This window comes from Crocodylus siamensis, chromosome 1 (genome assembly GCF_052110815.1).
Source record: "Crocodylus siamensis isolate JL-2025a chromosome 1, ASM5211081v1, whole genome shotgun sequence".
Lineage (NCBI taxonomy): Eukaryota > Metazoa > Chordata > Crocodylia > Crocodylidae > Crocodylus > Crocodylus siamensis.
This window is the reverse complement of record NC_143395.1, coordinates 131,822,757-131,844,614: the sequence shown is the minus strand read 5'-3', so window position 1 is coordinate 131,844,614 and position 21,858 is coordinate 131,822,757. Positions and strand designations below refer to the sequence as shown.

The 21,858-nt window shown below is 44.9% G+C and overlaps 1 protein-coding gene across 1 annotated transcript in view; it reads left to right on the top strand.

Annotated features, from left to right (window-relative positions):
* The window catches only part of RPS6KA2 (ribosomal protein S6 kinase A2), a 278,994-nt gene that overhangs the window by 117,124 nt on the left and 140,012 nt on the right, over positions 1-21,858 (top strand). The window lies entirely within an intron of this gene.

Sequence of the window (21,858 nt, the reverse complement as noted above, 5' to 3'; positions counted from 1 at the left end):
TGGCACCTACACAAAAACTAGATTTAGCTTTCATTCGTATTTAAACATGAGAAATAACCTTCCTTTTGCTTCATATGCTAAACCATTGGCTGATTGTATTGAAAGTTTCTTTAGTTATCTCACCAGACAGCTATCTTGCAGAATGTTTTTTTTTAACAAACTGGAACTTCGTTAGAAAACATTTAAAATCGTGGTTATCTACATGGCTTTGTAGAGTTGGAAGAGAATATAGGACTTTGAATGTGGAAACCACATGGGTACCTAACTGATATGTGTTGACATAATTTAAAACATACAGTTAGTCATGCAGCCTATGTTAGTCTGCAGTAAGTTTCAGAATGATATTATAGAAAGAAGGGAGACAAGCCCCTATACATGGTAACTGAACTTGTAGTTGCAAGACTTTCTTAGAAAATGTATATTAGTATGAAGTGTACAATTACTGGGGTGGGGGGAATGTTCAAAGGCAATAAACAGTTTTTGGGAGTCTATGGTGTGGGAGGGGGTTTCAGTCCATACCCTCAGTCTTGTTTCAGGGAGATGGTCTTAGTTGGCTGTCTTTGTATTGGCAATGGTCCGTCAATGTGCTCGACATAGATGTCTGTTGACTGTCGGATGGTATCATATACCATGAGGCATCACATACATTTCATGTAGCAATGGGGGTACTCTGGAGTATCTCAGAATGCTCTCGTTGTCCTGTGCTCCAAGTGTCCCAATGATCAATGCCTGCAGTGTCCTACCACAACCAGCTGATGGACTTCCAGAGGTGCCGTGTAGCACTGTGGGCTCAGTGCCGTAGAGAGGCGAAGTCCCCACCGTGTTACCTAAATGTGTCCTCTAGCAATCGGCTCAGGAGTGTGGCCAGGTCCTTGTTGGATGGCAGCCTAGCGATCCTCTTCTTAGTGGTCTCCTTCAGGGCTTTGGTGGCGATGGTGCTCCCCAGGTCATCAGGCAGAAGGCACAGGTGACTCTCATGAAATCACAGAGGTCTCCCAGATGAGGGACATTGGCATCCCCCTTCCTGTAGGAGTGGTGCAGCATCTTGTTGCTAGCTCGGAGCTGCAGGTTCATCCACTTCTTGAGGATATGCTTGATTTCACCATCCACTTTCTTGGAAGGTGTTTATGGCGTTGAACATTTGCTAGGGGGCCAATTACCATTATGTGCTGTATTTTCCTTGCAATCTTGGGACAACAGATATTCTTTTACTTCTCATGTACATATTTACAGAACCCTGGTTTTTAATTTGCCTTATGAATCCTGTGTGCCCAATTTTATAAAAAGAAATTAATTTAATTTAGGGTGTCTTGCGTCTCCTAAATAAAGCGACGGTCCTTACGTTTATGTGACTTTTTGTAAAAAAACAAAACAACCCTTCTTTAGGGATACATGAACTGTATCTAGTTATTCATTTCACAACTCAAAACATTTGCAGTTCAATCATTAAAAAATATTTGCACAAGACACTTTTTGTTTGAGCAAGTAAAATCTCCTCTCTATCTACCAGGAGGAAAGAGTCTAAGGGAACAAGCATTCGGTGTGATACATAGTGTTCAGAGTGAAAGGTCAAATGAGTATGATCATGATCAAACTTTCTGTTTTGCTCAATGGGAACATTAACATTTGTTCAGTATTTTGGGACAAATCTAGCCTAAGAAATATGCATGTCACTATTGATTCAAAAGATAATTCTAGTAATATAAGTGTGTACTTTTAAAAAGGACACTTTATACAATGATTTTGTCATCCAAAAATATATCACCATGAGTTATTCCTGTTTCTAATTTTGAAAATATGATATTCCACCTCTTGTGTGACGGTTTTTATTAGAAAAATCCCTGGTGTCAACTGTGCAAAAAAGTGAGCTGCTTTTTTGTCTTCCCCTGAATGAGTCTTGCAAATGCTGAATATTAGAGCTGGTAAAAAAAAAATTCTAATGGAGCATTTTTCCACATAAACATGGGAATTGTAATTAAAATTGTTTTGGAAAAAAATCAAAACTAAGCATTTTAATAAAGTCAAATTAGCCTGTTTTGATTTTTGTTTTAATGGAAGTGTTGATTTTTCATTTTGACGTTAATGTGTATATTTTGATTTTTTTAATTTGAGATCATTGAAATTTAGAATGTAATAATATAAAATAAAAACAATGGAAAACAATTAAATTATTAAATTAAATTATTCATAAAAAAACTAACCTCCTTTTTAAAAGAAATGTTGGTTTGTGAAAAGTTTCAAAATTTTGTGTCTCTAAATATTTTTTCGTGAATAAAATTAAAACACCAAAAATGGTGTGCTTCAACCAGCAATATTGAACCACTAGTCTTTGTGCTAGCCCTGATCAAGATTTTTTTTTTTGATGGGATAATGCAGAATTCTACCAGCTCCAGAGACTCCGATATTGTGGCATTCTCCCACATTCTCTCTCTTCCCTCCCAGAAATTTCCTTTTGGGGGTTTTATCCCTGGTTTTAACAAGCTTGAAAATACCAGATGTTGGTTGCTGTGCTCCTCCTTTTAAGAGGATCAGCACAGATCTCACAGAACAAAGGCAAGGGAAGCTAAGGTTACTTTAACAGCGCCTTTGCCATCCCCATTGTGGGTTGCCTCAGGAAGTGAGGGAAAAAAACCTGTGTCATAACTTAGCTGTTCTTAGGGACTATCTGTTGCATCATCCTCTCATGGTTACTCCATGAGCATCTTTCTGCCACCCTCAGCATGCCTTTCCTACCCCCAGCTTGCCATCCATGCCTGATTTTACAGGTAGCTCCTTGCAAGGAAGTCTTATAGCAGTACCTTCACTGACTGTGAACTGGGGGAAACTTTGCTTGGCCAGAACCGGGATTTTTGGAGCCTCTTGATATAGGTCTGGCCCTCTTTGACACAAAGTAGTTAGTGTGTTTGCATGTAGTGATGGTGGAGAATGGGAGGGGGCTTCACCACATGTCTCTAGATGTTCCTGGACAAGTCAGTGGTGATTCTTTCCAGTTTTCAATCATAAGAACTGCATTTTTCATTACCATGAAATACTGTAGCGACTATCTGGTGTGAAAGCCAAAGCACTGTCACTTCCACACTGCACAGTAGAGCAGGCCACAAATCGTCCACAACTCTGTGTGTGCCATCCTCCTGCCAGGTGTGGTTTAAGAGCAAAGACAGGAAATGGCAATTGATTACACCAAGTCCACTTACATCCAGCTGGAGTTATAGGTTAAAAGGGACTTTAAAATTTGTAACTCAGAGAGATTCACTAGTTCCTGGCATGCTGAATCATTCTATATCATATGAGAAAAGAGAAGTCATTCTTTCATGTTAAATAAGTAACATGACTATAATGAATACAAAGCAAACCGCCACTTAACTTGGGAACATCCTACAGATATGAAACATTTGGGCTCTGGAAAAGGGAGAAATAGGTGCTGATGCTCCATTTTAGAAATGCTACTTTTTAATCAATACATCAACATAACAGTAGCTGTAAGGGTATTAACTCGAAATAAAAATGTTGGCATAAGAGAAAAGTGGTAAGGAATTTTAGGCATGGGTTCGTTATCTTTAGAGTAGGGTTATTGGCTGAATAGAGTAAAACTGGTTTGGGTTTTTTTCATATTGTCTAGAAAAGTTGGTATTAAATTTTAAAATGTAGAGAATGAATCCTGGGAAGCAAAAGAAACCATCCCACTGTGAAACCATTTTGAGTGAGGCAGAACAGAGTGGCACTTTATAGATCAGCTCATTCACAGAGGTGTAGCAGGTTCAAGCTCCAGGGGCAGCAGTGACGCCCCTGGTGACCACGCAACCCTTGTTCTGCTCCAGCTCTAGGGTACCCTCCCCTTCTCACTGGCCTGCCATGCATTGATGTCATTATTTGGTCAGAAGGGAGGCTGCCTAATAGGGCCTAGAGCGGTTCTTCTGACAGCAAGCAGGCCCCTTCCAGACCCCACTGGCCTTGTCCCTGCCCTCACACTAGTGGACACTCGCAGCCCATCTGTTCACAGCCTCCAACCCCCCCGCTACAGTCCTGCCCAGACCTTGCAGGTCATTGTTCGGTCTTTTCAATACTGTTTGGTCATTCTCCCTTGTTGGGGCCATGACTTTTCCAGCCTCTGCCCCTTTACTCTCCCTGTGCCTTTTAGCCTGGGTCCGCTGTGTTGGACCTGGCTTCTGGACTCTAGATCTGGTCTTGCTCACTTTGTTTCTGGGCCTCCTGGTGCTAATGTATGCCCCTTGACCTGTCTCTGCCCTGCCTGGGCTTTGCTTATGCCAACTCAGTGGTCTAAGCCCCCAGCCATCTGCAGGGCTCAAAACACATATGTGCCCTCAGGAACTATTGGGACCTCCATATCCCAATAGTATCAACCAAAACCTCTCGTTTAAACTGCAACAAAGGGATAAACCCACTGGCTATAACTAAGGACTTCCAAGCCCATTGGCTAACACAAACTAAACCCACATTAAGTCTAGGCATCAGCAGTAGCTTACTGCCAGGGCAGTGAGGCTTCTCCTTACCCTGGCTTGTACTTCTCTGTAAGCCACCAGTGTCCTTCTGGCAGCTGGGAAGTCTGCCAGGCATCCTCCTGCAGTATTCCTGACCCCAAACTCCTCTCCTTATGGTTTTCAGGGTTAGGCTGCCTGACCTGGCTCAGGCTGCAGGCTTACTTACTGCCTAAGCATTGCCCTTTCCTGTCAGGTGGCACCCCAGCCATAGGCCATGGAATGGGGTGGGCCACCCGGGCCATGCCCTGACCAGCTTTTAGCACATTAATTTATATGACCCACAAATGTGCAATTGTCATTCCGGTTAAAACTGTATAGCTATTTTTTTAGCTGCATAGTTAGCTAAATTAATGTGCTAAAAGCTGGTTGGGTCATGGTCCAGGTGGCCCACCCCATTCCATGATGTATGACCCCAGCCACCTATAGGGGTTTCTCCTTAAAACCTGACAGCTGGTTTCCATGACAGTTTATGACTGCTGCTGTACCCTGCTGCCCAAGCTAGGCTCCGTCCTACTGGCCTATTTCAGAGCAGCTAGCTCTGCCATAGGCAGACATAGCTTTTTGTCCTAAGTTGCCTATTTCCTAGCAGGTAACTTGCTGTAGGCAGAGTTCTCTGGACCAGGCCACAGGTATGCCCCTTTACCATAATGAGCTGTTGTCTGCCCAGGCACCTGTACTCCTTTGCTGCCCTCCCTTTTGTAGCTGGTCTGTATTCTGCTGCCTGGACCCTGTCAGCTACTGTTTCTCTCCTTAAAATAATAGGATCCCCAGGCTTCCTGGTACAAGAGATATAATCTTTTGTAAGCAACAGCTTACTTCCTCCGATGCTTACAAAAGTATATACTTCTGTGAATTAGTCCAAAAGGTGCCACAGGATGTGTCTACACATGCATTTATGCTGCTTTAAATTTAAATAGCCCAACATCTACATATGCAAGGGAATAGGCCAGCATCTACACATGCAGGCATTAAAATGCATTGACACTGTGTTTTGACTGACTTGGGACTGAAATTAGTCCCAAGTCAGTCTATGCGCACTGTGTTACTGTGCAGTAAGGCATATACACGTTCATATGTGCAAACCAGGAAAGCCAAGGCTGCAACTGAACTCCAACTAGCTTCAGGCATCAAGGGCAACAAAAAGTCCTTTTTCAGGTATGTGGGGAGCCAGAGGAAAAGCAAGGGCAATGTTGGACCCCTGCTAAACCAGATGGGGCAACTGACAACTGACGCCCAGGAAAAAGCCAACCTATTAAATAGGTACTTTGCGTCAGTCTTTCATCAGTCACACGGGATGCCCATGCCTGCTATGGGACAGGGAAATCTGGGTGAGGGGGATCCCCTACCCTCCATCAATGCTGACCTCGTGAAGGAACACCTTGAGAAGCTGGATACCTTCAAGTCAGCTGGCCCTGACAACCTGCACCCCAGGGTACTCAAGGAGCTGGCGAGCGTCATAGCCCAGCCCCTGGCACGGATCTTTGAAAACTCCTGGCGCTCTGGTGTAGTGCCCGAAGACTGGAAGAAGGCCAATGTGGTGCCGATCTTCAAGAAAGGGAGGAGAGTGGATCCGGCTAACTACAGGCCCATTAGCCTGACTTCTATCCCGGGGATGATCTTAGAAAAGTTTATTAAGGAGGCCATCCTTGAGGGACTGGCCCAGGCTAACATTCTAAGGGACAGCCAGCACGGGTTTGTTGCGGGTAGGTCTTGTTTGACCAATCTCATTTCCTTCTATGACCAGGTGACCTATCACCTGGACAAGGGAGAAGAGATTGATGTCATATATCTTGACTTCAAAAAAGCTTTTGATCTGGTATCCCACGATCACCTCTTGGCCAAACTGGCCAGTTGTGGCCTTGGCTCCACCACGATCCGCTGGCTGGGAAACTGGCTCCGTGGTCAGACCCAGAGGGTTGTAATTGATGGCAGTCACTCATCATGGTGCCCTGTGACCAGTGGGGTCCCTCAAGGCTCTGTCCTTGGACTCATACTGTTCAACATCTTCATTAATGATGTGGACATTGGAGTTAGGAGTGGACTGGCCAAGTTCGCCGATGACACCAAACTTTGGGGCAAAGCATCCACGCCAGAAGATAGGCGGGTTTAGTTTCGTAGTTTCATAGTAGCTAGAGTTGGAAGGGACCTAGGAAGATCATCTAGTCCGACCCCCTGCCTTGGCAGGAAAGAGCACCGGGGTCAGATGACCCCGGCAAGGTGCTCATCTAACTTCCTTTTAAAAATCCCTAGGCTAGCAGCCTGCACCACTTCCCCTGGAAGCTGGTTCCAGGCCCTAGCCGCCCTGACTGTGAAGTAGCGCCTCCTAATATCTAATCTAAACCTACCCTCTGCCAGCTTGTGACCGTTATTCCTGGTCACTCCTGGCAGCACACGGGGGAACAGGGACTCCCCCAATACCTGCTGATCCCCCCTGACCAGTTTGTAGCAGGCCACAAGGTCCCCCCTTAACCTTCTCTTGTGGAGGCTAAACAGGTTCAGGTCCCGTAGCCTCTCCTCATAAGGCCTGCCCTGCTGACCCCTGATCATACGAGTGGCCCTCCTCTGGACTCTTTCCATATCGTCCACGTCCCTCTTGAAGTGTGGCGCCCAGAACTGGACGCAGTACTCCAGCTGCGGCCTGACCAGTGCCGCATAGAGGGGGAGGATCACCTCCCTGGACCTGCTCGAGATGCATCTGTGGATGCATGACAGGGTACGGTTGGCCTTCTTGACTGCCTCCCCACACTGCCGGCCCATGTTCATCGTGGAGTCAATGACGACTCCAAGATCCTTTTCCGTCTCCGTGCTGGCAAGAGGGGAGTTCCCCAACCTGTAAGTGTGGTGCCGGTTCTTCCTCCCCATGTGCAACACCTTGCACTTATCAGTGTTAAACCCCATCCTATTCTCATCCGCCCACCGTTGCAACCTGTCAAGGTCAGCTTGTAGCCTATTGCACCCTTCTAGTGCACCCACATCCCCCCACATCTTAGTGTCATCAGCAAACTTGAACAGGGTGCTTTCTACCCCCTCATCCAAGTCACTGATGAAGATGTTGAACAGTGCGGGCCCGAGGACCGAGCCCTGCGGAACCCCACTGCCCACGTCCTTCCAGGTCGAGAAGAACCCATCCACTACCACCCTCTGGGTGCGGCCCTCCAACCAGTTGGCGACCCATTTGACTGTGTAGGCATCGACACCACAGTCTCCCAGCTTTTTGATGAGGACAGGGTGAGAGACAGTGTCGAAAGCCTTCCGGAAGTCCAGAAAGACTACATCCACAGCAACCCCTGCGTCTAATGATTTGGTGACCTGATCGTAAAAGGCCACCAGGTTGGTCTGACAAGACCTGCCACTGATGAACCCATGGTGGTTGCCCCTGGTGATCCAGGCTGACCTGGACAAGCTCAGGAAATGGGCAGACGAGAACCTGATGGTGTTTAACACCGAAAAATGCAAGGTTCTCCACCTTGGGAGGAAAAACCTGCAGCGTCCTTATAGGCTCGGCAGTGCTAAGTTGGTTAGCACTACAGAAGAAAAAGACTTGGGGGTCATCATTGACCACAAGATGAACATGAGCCTCCGATGCAATGCTGCGGCTAGTAAAGCGACCAAAATGCTGGCGTGCATCCATAGATGCTTCTCGAGCAAATCCCGGGACGTCATTCTCCCCTTGTACTTGGCCTTGGTGAGGCCACAGCTGGAGTACTGCGTCCAGTTTTGGGCTCCACAATTCAAAAAGGATGTGGAGAAGCTTGAGAGAGTCCAGAGGAGAGCCACGCGCATGATCAGAGGTCAGGAAAACAGATCTTACGATGACAGGCTGAGAGCCACGGGACTCTTTAGCCTGGAAAAGCGCAGGCTCAGGGGTGATCTGATGGCCACCTATAAGTTTATCAGGGGTGACCACCAGGATCTGGGGGAACATCTGTTCACCAGAGCGCCCCCAGGGATGACGAGGTCGAACGGTCACAAACTCCTGCAAGACCGTTTCAGGCTGGACATAAGGAAGAATTTCTTTACTGTCCGAGCCCCCAAGGTCTGGAACAGTCTGCCAGCGGAGGTGGTTCAAGCACCTACATTGAACACCTTCAAGAGTAAATTGGATGCTTATCTTGCTGGGATCCTATGACCCCAGCTGACTTCCTGCCCTTTGGGTAGGGGGCTGGACTCGATGATCTCCCGAGGTCCCTTCCAGCCCTAATGTCTATGAAATCTATGAAATCTATGAAATTACTGCACAGGAACTAATGGGGCATACATTTGAAACCCTCATAATGCAGGTATCAGATTAAGCTCAAGCTGGTGTAAGTCACTATATTTACTGCGCAGTATGGGCATGTATGTGTAGATATGCATCCATACTGCACAGTAATTTGGGTTACTGCACAGTAAATGCTCATATGTAGATGTGCCCATTCTGCCCTGCATTCTACATGATTCCAGACTAACACAGCTAACTAACTCTCTTTAAATTTAGTGTTCCTAGTGTAAGTGCTTCAAAAAGCTATCAACTTTGCTTAATGATAATCCCAATTTTCACAGCTACTTATGGCCCAGTTAAGCTTGACCAAAGGCTGGTCTTATTCACTTGTTTCTTGTCTTAAAATTGCTGGTATTCCTACAACTAGCAATTATTACCTGCAAGAGACAGTTAATAACGTAAGTACTAATATTCCTTGCGGTAATTATATATCATGCATCTTGGCAGCTAAAGAAAATATTACTATTAAATTGCCGTAGGTTGCAATAGAATTCAAGAGAACAAAAGCCTAAACCACTTGCACTTTTGGCAGCAAAGAAGATAAATAATTCTAAATAAATGTAATTTATTAAACCAAGAAAACCAGAGGAACCTGATAAGCCTGTGCTGAGGTATTAAACTTTTATTGTTACAGGAGACAATATGGGTGATCTATGATCATGAGCACAGAAGATTTATTTCAAGTTGTGCAATCTTGTATTTCCTGAGGCAGTTCTTTTTCTCCTAGTGACTAGCAGCAGTCTCTGTTCTTCATCAGGATTTTTGTAAATATGCTCCTAGTCATCCAATAACAGCAGCAGCTGATGGGTGCGATCATAATTATACCTTCCTTAGTATTTTATAGGATGAATATTAGAATTTGTCTCATTTTATATGAGCATGTATCTACTACTAAGGAACCTTGGGGATACTGCATTGAAGAGTCAGTAAATGTGTACTCATGTATAAATCTTAAAACTTTACCCTTACACCTCTTTTGTGATGCATGCAATATTTTGTCCTTAATTTTGTAAATATTTTTAAATGATTTTTCACAACTTAACATACCTTTTGTTTTCTGTAAGTTTAAAGTTTTTTATTAAGAACTTTACAAAGAGAGAGAGCTTGCCTAGCAGTTTAATGAGATGATGGCATCTGGCTTTCCTTCCTGACAATAATGACTGATTTCTAATGTGACCTTGGGTCAAACACTGAAGGCAGTATTTTATATGTCTCTATGTGTCTAAATAGCTGTGTGACTTTGGCAGTATACATAGACTGACTGGTACAGTCAGCTATGCAGTGGATTTGCCCCCATGTTGCTAAGTGTGTATACTCATTCTGGATGCACACCTTCATCCAAATCACAAAAACAGAATGGGTCATAAACTTAGAACGAATATCAGTATTAGATGGCAGAGGAGAACTCTTATATTTCATCCCCTGTTTCTGAGTGGTTTGGGCACTTGCCCAGGAAGCTAAATACCCCAGTTGTAGACCACCCTTCTCCCCCAGCTCACCCAGAGGACTTTGGACTTGCATTTCTCCAAATTCCCAGCACAATGCTTTCACTATAATAGGTATTATCCAGTAGGTCTCCTCTCTACTGTTTCTTCTAGATTTTGCCTGCTGGGAAGCCAAGAGAGGAAGAGATGTGCAGCCAGGAGGACAGAAACAGGCCAGTAGATAGGGCGGCCATCATAGAGGACAGTCCAGTTGTCCCCTAATGATACAAAACCTGACACCCTTTATATCCTGAAAAATAGAGGACATAAAGGCATCAGGTTTCATATCAATAGAGGACAGAGTAGCAGAAAACTGGAAAGTCCTCTATGATGGCCATCCTACCAGTAGAACAAAAATGTTCCCACTGTACTCCTCTCCATTAAACGTGAAGTACAATAGCTCAGCTTCAAAAGGAGAGCTGGTGAAGGGACCAGATATTGCCTAATCTGTGGTGTGGTGGTTAGAGCACTGTGCTGGTAAGTCAGCTCTGGGATGAGAGAAGCCTGGAGCTGGATTCAGCTTGCTGAGCAAGCACCCTCACCACTCAGAGGTTGGAGCTAGAAGATGGGAGAGTCCTACTCCTTCTGCTGTTTCCAGGCTTACATTTTGGAAAGTATGCATCTAGAACAGACATGCCCAGCCAGTGCATGGTCCAGCTGCACATGGACAGTCTGCATGGATACATTTACACATCCACAGTACAGAGACAGGGTCAGCCCAGGTACGCTGCTAGGACAGTGCCATATATACACAAAGGGAAACAGAATACCCTGTGCCTCAGTTGTGCTCATTAACATGAGGTTAATGACCTCACAGTGGAAGGATGAGTTTTAATTAATGCATGTTAAGTTCTCTGAGAGACTCTCAAAAGTTGATATGTATTAGAATTGTAACGTATTGTTAGGGCCTTGTTACATGGTAATTTTGGGCAGCTTCTGGAGCTCTTGACACCTGGATTGTCAACACATTAACACCTGACATTTAGTTTTAAGCACTCATTAGGCATCTCAAAATAAAGTTGCACCACTCCAGATCAGGATTATCTCTGATCCATGTTACCCAGGTAGTGTAACACTAATGTACACTATAGGCTATACCTTAGTGTAAACAAGCCACGTGTTCCCTCCCTCCCCTGATTGCCCAGATTGGATCCCACTCACTGCCCCCCTCCCCACGCTTTCCCCCTTTATTTGTCGTTGCCTGCACTGTATGTCTGGGGGGGAGCAGACAGGGAAGAGTTAACCTGCCTGCCCCCCCACCCCCAGCTGCTCTAGGCTGACTCAGCCCACAGCCCAGTAGCTGGACAGGCAGGTTAACCCTTTCCTGCCTGCTCCCCCAGGACAGACAGCATGAGCACCCACACGTAAGTGGGGGTGAGGGAATGGAGGAACAGGAGAAGCCTGGGGGTAGGACAGGGAACTGGGGGAGCCATGGGGGGCAAGGGGCAAGGGGGAAGCCAGGAATGGGGAGGACAGAATCTTACCTTTCAGTCCTCCAAGTTCCTGCTGTCTGGAAATATGACTGCTCCAAACTCAAGATAGCACAAACACCCATCAGACATTTGTGAGGCTCACAGTATAACATGTAACAAGGCCCTTACAAGTTTTGGGTTATAGCAGAGACAGTTTTTGTTCCAGAACATGATGTATATTTAAGCACTTAGGGGGGTGCCTACATGTGCCATTAAAGGGCAGCAATAAATTGTGGAGTTATTGCTCCTGGGAAGCTCCCAGGCATACATCTGCATGTGCACCCAGAGCACAGCACATTGAGCTAGGTTGCAGCAACCCTAGCTGGCAAGGGGCCCGTGGCGGGGAGGAGGGTGTTAGTTAAACTGGGAAGGGGTCTGGGACAGACATGGCATAAACTGGTTTGGCCCACATCAGTTCAAACAGGTTTATCTCAAACTGGTTTCAGCCGTTTTTAAATGGGTTTATGTGCTCTGAATGCCTGTTCTGTTACATGTTTAAACCAGTTTCTGGTCACTTAAACTGGTTTATGTATAAAGTCTGTCCCTAGCTGAGAAGGCAAGACTGAAAGGGGATTTAATAGCAGCCTTCAACTACCTGAAGCGAGGTTCTAAAGAGGGTGGAACTAGATTGTTCTCAGTGGTGGCAGATGACAGAACAAGGAGCAACGGTCTCAAGTTGCAGCAAGGGAAGTTTTGAGTGAGATATTAGGAAGAATTTTCTCATGAGGAGGGTAGTAAAGCATTGGAATGGGTTACCCAGAGAGGTTGTGGACTCTCCGTCCTTGGAGGTTTTTAAGACCCAGCTAGACAAAGCCTTGGCTGGGATATCTATTTGGGGCTGGTCCTGCTTTGAGTCATGGGGTTGGACTAGATGACCTCCTGAGGTCCCTTTCAGCCGTCATTATGATTCTAAGCAATTAAACAAAACAAAGTACATTTTTCATTAGGAACTAGCAGCCAGTCCCACTTTGCTAAATCCCAGTAAACTCCTTTTACGCCTTTTGATTTCTGAATAGGAGTTTGGTGTTAAATACCTAACATGGACCTATGAAACTAAGAAACCTAGCCTTATTTTCAAGTGCTCAGCAGTTAATACCACTTTTGTAAAGGTACTTGGATGCCCAGCTCCTATAGGAATCAATGAAAATTGGACACCTAGACACTTGAAATCCTATTAAAAAGGTCTTCCCCTTTTGTCTCCTTATAAACCTGTAAAAATTTATTCTCTTAAATAGTGTAAGCAGATCTCTTCAATCATGTAGGTACTTCTGCAAACCTTACCCACAGCAATTTTTTTAACATTACAGTTGACTGTACAATGCAAAATTTGCTAGGGGTAGATAGCTGAACATTTAGCTCTATGTTTGTTTCTGTGACAGTGCATGCCGGTAAGGAACAAACATTCAGACAGAAAAATTGTGATCATAATCAAAGCAGTATTATTTAGAAGATGACCAAACAGTCACAGAAAGCGCAGTCCACTATTCTTACTTCTGGGCAGTGTTCCCTCTAAGCTGTGCAGCTGCGCAGGCGCACCTAGCAGTGCAATGAGCGCACCTGCATGACCACACACGCCGCGCAGCTTAGAAGGAATGCTGCTTCTGGGCATAAAAATGACATGTTGTTTTTGGGGTCCAGGTTTAATTACATGGAATATATGTATTTGAGTCTCTTGGTTATATCAGGAGGCCACGGTTTTCTGACTGAGAGAAGTTCTTTTAAGACATAATGAAGTCACTCTTGCTGTGCACAAAACTCATTGATATCAGCATGAAGTCCTTGATGTTTAGCAGTAACACAAAACCTAGGCTTGAACATTTTCTGCTTTGGATTTCTCAACTGCATTTATCTTTGCAAGGATTTTATTGTGACAGAAATTTCCAGCTGCTTAAGTCCTCCACTGGGCCACTCGGGGCTCAGATGTGCAGAACCAAGACCTACCAGGAAGTTCACTCTCATAATGAGCACTCTCTTAATGAATCTTTCTCCAATATCTGTTGCAAGCATCCAAGGAGCATCATTTCTGTTGGTTACAAGACCACTCCCCATTAGATATTCATGCACTAGACTGGCCCCAGGTGGCACAGGGAAAGGCACACTGCGAAGCTTGCAGCTCACCAGATGGGCTTCATTTCTTGGGGGTTGGGGAGCAAAGCCAATTTCCCTCACCTCCCTCCCTCAGGTATTCTTAATTCCTTCCAAGCCCTGCTACTGGAAGGGGCAGCAGTGTTTCAGCAAATATGCATGTTGCCACTAATTCCCCATGTAACTTTTCTTCATTTGCCTGGCCCCACTCAATTTGAGGACAGCATTTCCTTGTTGATGGCTGTCCAGGGTACAGCTAAGTCTGTGGCTCCCTTACTAACATGCACCCTGACTTATGCTGGCAGAAACAAATGTTAAACAAAGTAAACTCAGCTGTACTACATAAAAACTGCTGTAGTGGATTTGTTCCAATATGTGGTAGTGCTGAAGTGATGTTGTAGCTGTGGTGGACCAGGAAGGAGGCAAAGATACTTGGGGGTGATATCTTTTATTGAACTGATTGCAGTGAGACAGCTTTTGGACATGAGATACCATTCTTCAGGTTTGAGCATAAGGCACCTTGTGCCCAAAAGCTTATCTAAGATCTCTGGTCCCATAAAAACTCACCTGCTGAAAATCCTTGCTTCACAGATTTGTTCCAAAATAATATTTTCCCACCATGTAGATTGCTATATAAGCAAATTTGAAGCTTAGAGCTTTGTCTTTTTTCTAGGAATTAGACAAATGGAAAACAAGAAGCCATTGGAACATGCAAGTGTGGCTTTTTCCATGATTGCATAACCCATAAATAGCTGAGCTGATTATGTTCATACTTTTCAGACAAATTCTTTTTCAGGCTAAGTCTAAGCATGGAAAGAATCCACCCAAGTAGAAGTTTCTTGGAGAAAATTGGGATCATTTAAATGTTCTTGTTTAGAGCTGTGTGTTAATTATAGCCTTCACTATCAGTAAAAACTGTCTCTTTCTCCTTCTCTTACACACCTGCACATGCACGTGCATGCACACACACACATGTACTTGCTCATTTTCCCTGGGGGAACAACTTATCAATGAAGCAACATACATATTTTACAATTTAAAAGCCAGCGCCATTTCATTTTTATTTCTCTTTACTACATTAAAAATAATTTTTGTTCATGTAAATTAAAACAGTCTCACAGTCTTAAATTTATGTGTTTACTTGTATGTTGGCTATACAAAAATCATTAAGTGCCACATAGCATCAAGTTCCTGGCAAAATTCAAAACCTTACTGCAAAACAAATTAAAATGACCTATCTAGTAGAGGAAATGTCAGCTTGCAATCCAAATTAAACCAAAGCAAAGGAAGTTCCCTTCATCTCAAAACCTAATAAAATATAAGCCACAAACTTAAATGATGACTAAAGGGTGACAACCCTTAAATAAAATTTAAAATGACCCTGCCCTGGGAATGAAATGAGAAGACTTCTATGGGCAGTGATTGGTCAAGTTAATCCAGGGGTGATATCTTGGCCTTTCTGAATTCTGTGGCAATATTATGCCTGTTGGCTTCAATAGAGTTAGGAAATCATGTCAGCTATCTAGTCACCCACATTATAGTAAGTTTCCATCTTTCCTCTCAACTAGCTACCAATTTTATTCAGCATTATAATAAGAAAATAACTGCATCTGCTATAAACTACTTCCTCACAGATTCTCCAGGCTCCAATTTGTTTAATTAAAGGCCTGTATTGAATTGGCCCAACTTCCTGCTGAATTGGTGGATATGTTTTGGCTTCTACAACAAAGAAAGCCAATAGATCATTATTATCTGACACAGCAGATAAGCTAGAGATGCATTGACCCTTCTAGCTTTTGTAAAATACATCTGGACAAAATTAATACTTGTTTAAATCTTAAACAGATTTGATGTTGGAAAATCAGTCTGAATGAGGTACGAGGATTTTTAGTTTAATTTTCTTAAGGGTAAAATATACAACTGATCTTCTCTAGAGCAAACCTATTTTTACCAGTAGAACATACTCTAAAGTAGTCTTTCTTTCTCTTTTCCTCTTATCTGAAATCCAAGAATTTAGTTGGGTAAGCTACACTCATCCTCCAGATAAAAATCCATGCCTTTTTCTAAACAGCTTCTCCACCTCCCCTCCCTAACTCATGTTAAATGAACGAACTGAATGTGGATAACTTTTATTTCAAATTAGCATGTGCTTTCTCCACTGTTGCATGTAGGGATTACAATCTAGTCATTGCTGCTCTTTATCAGCCAGATTAGTATCAGTTGTTTATGGTTAAGACACAACATGTGAGTCAGTGGCAAAGCCAGGACTTTCTGACTGAGGTCTGCGCTTCTCTCTCCATATCATTTTTCTTCCTCTGTTGTACAACTTAATGAGTAGAGTCAAAACACACTTTTTGGACCAAATACAGTGCTGGATACACAGAGTAAAAGCTTTCCTGTCAATAAGAGTTCAGCAGATGAGCCCTATTCTTAGTGAATAAATTATTTGCTTAGATAGGTAAACATCTTGTGTTAGTATGCCTATCACCTGCCAAACCACCGTGCAGTCTGCCTCCCTGTCTGTGCTCTGCTTAAACCTCCGCAAGTGGTACAAATCTAAAAGGGGGCTGGTTGGGTTGAAGGCAGTACTTGCTTTTCTCAGCAAGATCCTTGACAGCACAGACAGATAGGTAGGAGCTAGTGCAACTCAGGCAGGATACTCCACTTTAAAGGTCAGAAGTAACTGGATCTGTTAAGAGAAAAACCCATGCATATAGTCAAGTGATGGGAACATACTAAATTGGCACATGATATAGGAAGTTTGGGGTATGAAGGCCATGTAAAAGAATCTATAAACAAAACAAAAACAAAAAGAAGGCATCCATCTGAATAGGATGCCTTCATAGGTAAGATCATTTTGGAAAAGTATCCAGGCTGATGCAAGTTGTCTCCCATGCCAGCTGATCCAACAAGAGATAACACAAAGCTCTGCACACCCACATAATGACGTAGTCCTAGACAATAGGGCTGTGTGATGTTTCGGGTGCCGATTTGATTTGGAGGAGACTCAGCCCGATTCAGCGGCCAAATCTCCAAATCCAAATCAAATTGGGAGACCAGTAAAAAGGTCAAAATCAATTTGAAGCTGTCCAAATCAATCTGGAAAAGATTTGGAGAGCTTCGGAGATTCAGGCAGTCCCCATTTGATGCTGCAGGGAGCTGGGCCTGGACTCCATGCCAGTAAGCAGGGTGTTGGAGAGGGAGGGCTGGAGGAGGAAGGAGGGGACCATGGGGGGACCCCCACCAGGCCCCATCCCCTGTCTGCTCCTGCAGCCCCCCTGAGCACCCTCCAACCCCCACCCATGGCTGGCCTGCCTGGCCCAGCTCCCGGCTCTTTAAAAAAAAAATAAAAGCCCCGCACTCATCAGCTGCTGCCGTTGGGGCCTCTCGGGGCTTGCAGCAGAGCCCCCCCATGCAGTGGGGAGCAGTGGGGATTGCCCCCCCCCCGGCCTGGCAGGAGCCAGTGAGTGCAGGGCCTTTTTTTTTTTTTTTTTTTAAAGAGCCAGGGTGCTGGGGCCAGGCAGAGCAGCCATGGACGGGGCTGGGAGAGCAGACGGGGGATGGGGCCTGTTTGATTTGGAGATTCAGCCAATTCGGTGGTGGCTGAGTCTCCTACTCAGATTTGGCCAAATCAATTCAGGACAGTGATTCGAATCACCAGATTGAGCCACTGTCCCCCAAGTCAGCCAAATCCGAATCCAAAGCAAATACTAGCTGCTTTGCACAGGCCTACTTGACAGCAGTATCCACAATGTACCACAATGTACATAGGATGGAACATTTTCACTTTTCTTTTCAAAACTGCAGGAGTAGGTTTGCTTAGGAGCTTCAGTCAGCCTGAGCTGGAATCTGGACATGTTGGAAATGTTAAATGGAAAGCCTTATCTATTCAGGAAGATCTTTTGCCATGGATCCTAGCTCAACCTACCACCAGTGCCAAAGATAAAAACAGGACCAAGAAGAGGATGAGCATATGCATATAGCAGGTGGCAGAATGGGAGAACATAAACCTTCCTTTCTCTTGCAGCAACAAAGCATTAAGGGTAAAGATAGGAGGGAAGGACTGTCTTGGTCTTGATTTATACTGCCTAGAACCTTGTTTTGTCACTTAGATACTACAGCAATTGGTGCTTAAGAAATAGCCAAGGTGGAACAGAATTCCATCACCTGACACTGCCCTTGCATACATCACTCTCTGGAGGGAAATAGATATCTTTAATGGGGCCATTTTGAAGTTTAATAGCATGCACAGTTCAACATTGTAGGAGCAGGCCTGTGGGAAGAGGGGAATAGGAGGATCTCTGTAGTGCCACGGACTGTAAAAGGGTGTCAGAATAAGGGACTGAAGAACCAGTTCCGTGACAGTGGGATGCCAGGGAAATCTAAGCTTGCAAGGCTGCTGCCCGAAGGACCTCTGTAACACAATAAGGTGGGGAGAGCAAATCACTCACCTGCATGTCAAACTGTAATCCTGATTCCTTTCTTAAGGATGCATGTGCTTCAGCAACTTTTTGGGTTTGTTTGCTGCTACTGACTAGGCGATTATCCCATCTTGGTGAAGCACACTTAAAAAGAACTCATCTGCAAAGATAAGGCAATGTGCATTGTGTGATGATGTAGTATTTTCCTCAGTGCCCCATGCACAGCCTGCTGCTTCTGTCACCACATAGGGAGGTGGATGGCATTGCAACGTGACAGGTTGAGTAAGTCTCACAACATGTAATTGCTCTCCAGCCCAGTTACATTTAATGATCTGAGACAGCTGGGCACAGTGGGAGGAGTGGCAGAAGTGGCAGAGAGACAGTTACACAGCATGGGTCCCCTGTTACGGTCACTGTGGCCAGCCAAACCCAGAAATCAGTTTTCAAAATGAGTTTGTCTTACAGACAATAAAAGGGAATCCCAAATGGCAGTCCACAGGAATATTGACCACTACCTACAGTCAGATGGAACATGTAGAATTGATATTGGCTTCCAACCCATCTCCTCTCAGTCTCCCCTTTACTGGCAAATATTCTCCTCCCACAATATTCCAGTGCATTGCTGTCATCCTATTTTAATACACCCACCCTTCCGTATGGAACACTTTTCCAAAAGAGCATGTAACCCTCCTTGGTCTCAACAGGATGCTGGGCCTCCTATAAACACACCCATCCTGGACACATTTCAGAGACTACATACACAAGAGAGTGAGGAAGGACTGCTGTTGTTCATGTCTTTAGCTACCCGGGTGTACATATGTGATGCAAGTGTACACCCACATCAAAGACAGACAAATGCCAGCTTTGCTAATAGTAACTATCACCTAAAGCTAAATCTTTTTCATAATGTGATGTAAATAAATAAATGTCAGTGCAGCAGAGCATTGGATGGCATGGGGTGTGGGTGATGTAGTGTCCTCTTTTGTCCTTGATGGGTATGCTAACTTTACAAATTTTAGTTATGCAGTCATCAGTGGTGTGTGGGTGGGTGCCTGTTTACTTAGTCACCTCAGAGAGCTGATGCATGGCTTAAACCAGGGCTGTCCTCCTTTGGCACAGCTGAGGCCACACATTGTGCAGGTCATGCAATGCAGTGGTTGCACGCTGGGACATGTCTCTGTTGCATGAGCTGTGCTGGCTGTATGTGCTCCCACAGACCCCCAGGCAGCACCAGAATCACACAGCCCCCACCCCTCTGCAGTGCCAGCAGCTCATGCCCCTCTGAATCTCTGGTAGTGCTGGCAGAATGCAGCTCCATGCTCCCCATTGCACAGGTCCTGCTAGGGAACAGTGGGAGAGGTAGCTGCAGGGGCTTACAGGCCAGCAGTAGGACAGACATGGCTTAAGTGTATATTTTGGGGGAGTGGCCTTCATTTTGCACAGTTAGTTATGGGGTTGCACTCATATTAGTCCGAGTGGCCTATTAGTGTTCTATGCAGTTTAGCAGTGATTTCTAGGCCTGTGTGAGTAGGCAGCTATTCGATCCAGCTTCAGATCCGGCCACTTCAGATGCTAGCAATCCAATCCAGAGCTCCGGACCAGGTTTCCGCTTCGATGTGGCCGAAGCAGCTCCAAAGCTTCAGAGCTGCCTTGGAGATCTGGCCATAGGGTATAATGAGGAATCAATGAAATATCTATAACTTTGTTGTTTTCTGTCTGATTTAGATGAAATCTACAGGGGTGGTAGCCTCCACTGAGAGCATGGAGTCTGCCAAGTTCAAGAAGATCGGTCTAGGGGGTTGGGGGGAACTGCACCTCAAGCTGCTGACAGGCAAAACTCATGACATAGATGACCCTGTGCGTGCTAAGGTACAGCAGGCTGAAAACTACAGGGGTGGTGGCCCCTGCTCAGGCAATCAACTGCCCCAAGACAGACACAGTCAGTTGCACAAGCACCCATGTAACAAGGTTTGCCTGTCAGCAGCTACAGGTGCAGGGCCCCAGAACCCAGAAGCCCTACACCTATCTCCTTGACAGCTGGCAGGTTTCATGGTGGCAGCAGGGGCTACCATCCCTGCAGCTTTCACCCTGCTGTGCCTTAACCCACACAGTGTCACCCATGTCATGAGTTTTGCTTGTCTGCAGCTTGAGGTGCAGTCTCCCCCAAACCTCTGCACTTATCTCCTTGAAACCTGGCAGGCTTTGTGGCCTCAGAAGGGGCTACAGCCCCTGTAGTTTTCAGCCTGCTGAGTGTTAACACACACAGGGTCATTTGTATCACGAGTTTTGCCTGTCAGCAGCTTGAGGTGCAGTTCCCCCTTAATCCCTACACCAATCTTCTTGAAACTTGGCAGGCTTTGTGGCCCCACTAGGGGCCACTACCCCTGCAGTTTTCACCCCCCTGTGTTGTAACACAGATGTGACATGAGTTTTGCTTTCAAGAATTTGGGGTGCAGTTCCCCCTAAACCCCTGCACTTATCTTCTTGGAACTTGGCAGGCTTCATGCTCTTAAAAGAAGCTACCAGTCCTGCAAATTTCATCCAAATCAAACAAAAAACAACACAGTTATAGATATTTCATTGATTCCCCATTATACCCTATGGCCAGATCTCCGAAGCGGCTCCGAAGCGCTTTGAAAGCTCTGAACCGCTTTGGAAAGCCTAACGAAACCAGCGCTTCAATCTGGACATGCTGCTTTGGACACAGATCCAAAGCAGGGTCCAAAGCCTCACACCGCCCTAGTGATTTCTTCCCCAACATTCCTCCAAAGGGATCTAAGCAGCTACTAGCAGTCTACAGTGGGACTGAAATCCCATTTCAGATCTCTGTGGGATTCAAAATGGGATTCCTCTGCCTAGTTTTTCCACTGCATGGCTTTGTGACATGAAATGGGATTTGAGTTTTAGTAGGTACATCTACACGAGTCATTTAATGACCATTGGACTAATTCTACTGTGCATTAGTGCAGCTGGCAAAATCTGTGCTAATGTGAAGTAGATTAGTCCAATGGGCATAAAACATCACTTGCTCATTTGCTCTAATGCAGTGAAGCTTTAGTCAAATGGGCATTAAACATCACTTTATAAGCATTCATTCTGTGGTAATGTGCAGTGGCACCAATTACAGCGCATTAAGTTAGTACCTGTCATTGCAGGTACTAAACTTTATGAGCTGTAATTATGGCACATTAATGAAAGTGTAGATGCAACCACTGTAACTCATTTTAACTAAAAAATGGCTTGTATGCAGGGAGGGGCACATCCAATGAAGTAAACCCTCTGCTTATAAAAGCTTAGGTTATACAGTTGTTACAGGCTGATTTAGTTGTTATATATGGTGCAAATCTGCCCTGCCTTTTGTATTGAGGGACCAGCCTGATTAGCAAATGAGGATTTCAAGACCATACTTACTTGGCTGAATTGCACTGGGGTACAGTCATGACTTGGTTGATGAAGTCTCCCACTTTCCAACATACTTCAGGCACACGCATGTGACAACTGCAGCACAAGAAGATAGCATGCATTGTTGTCTAAAATAGCCTAACAACATGCACAGTGGATGTTCTGGCTGAGAAGTGAATTGATAATGTGGCATCTGGAAAAATAAGAATAAAACCTGTAATCAAGAAAAAAAAT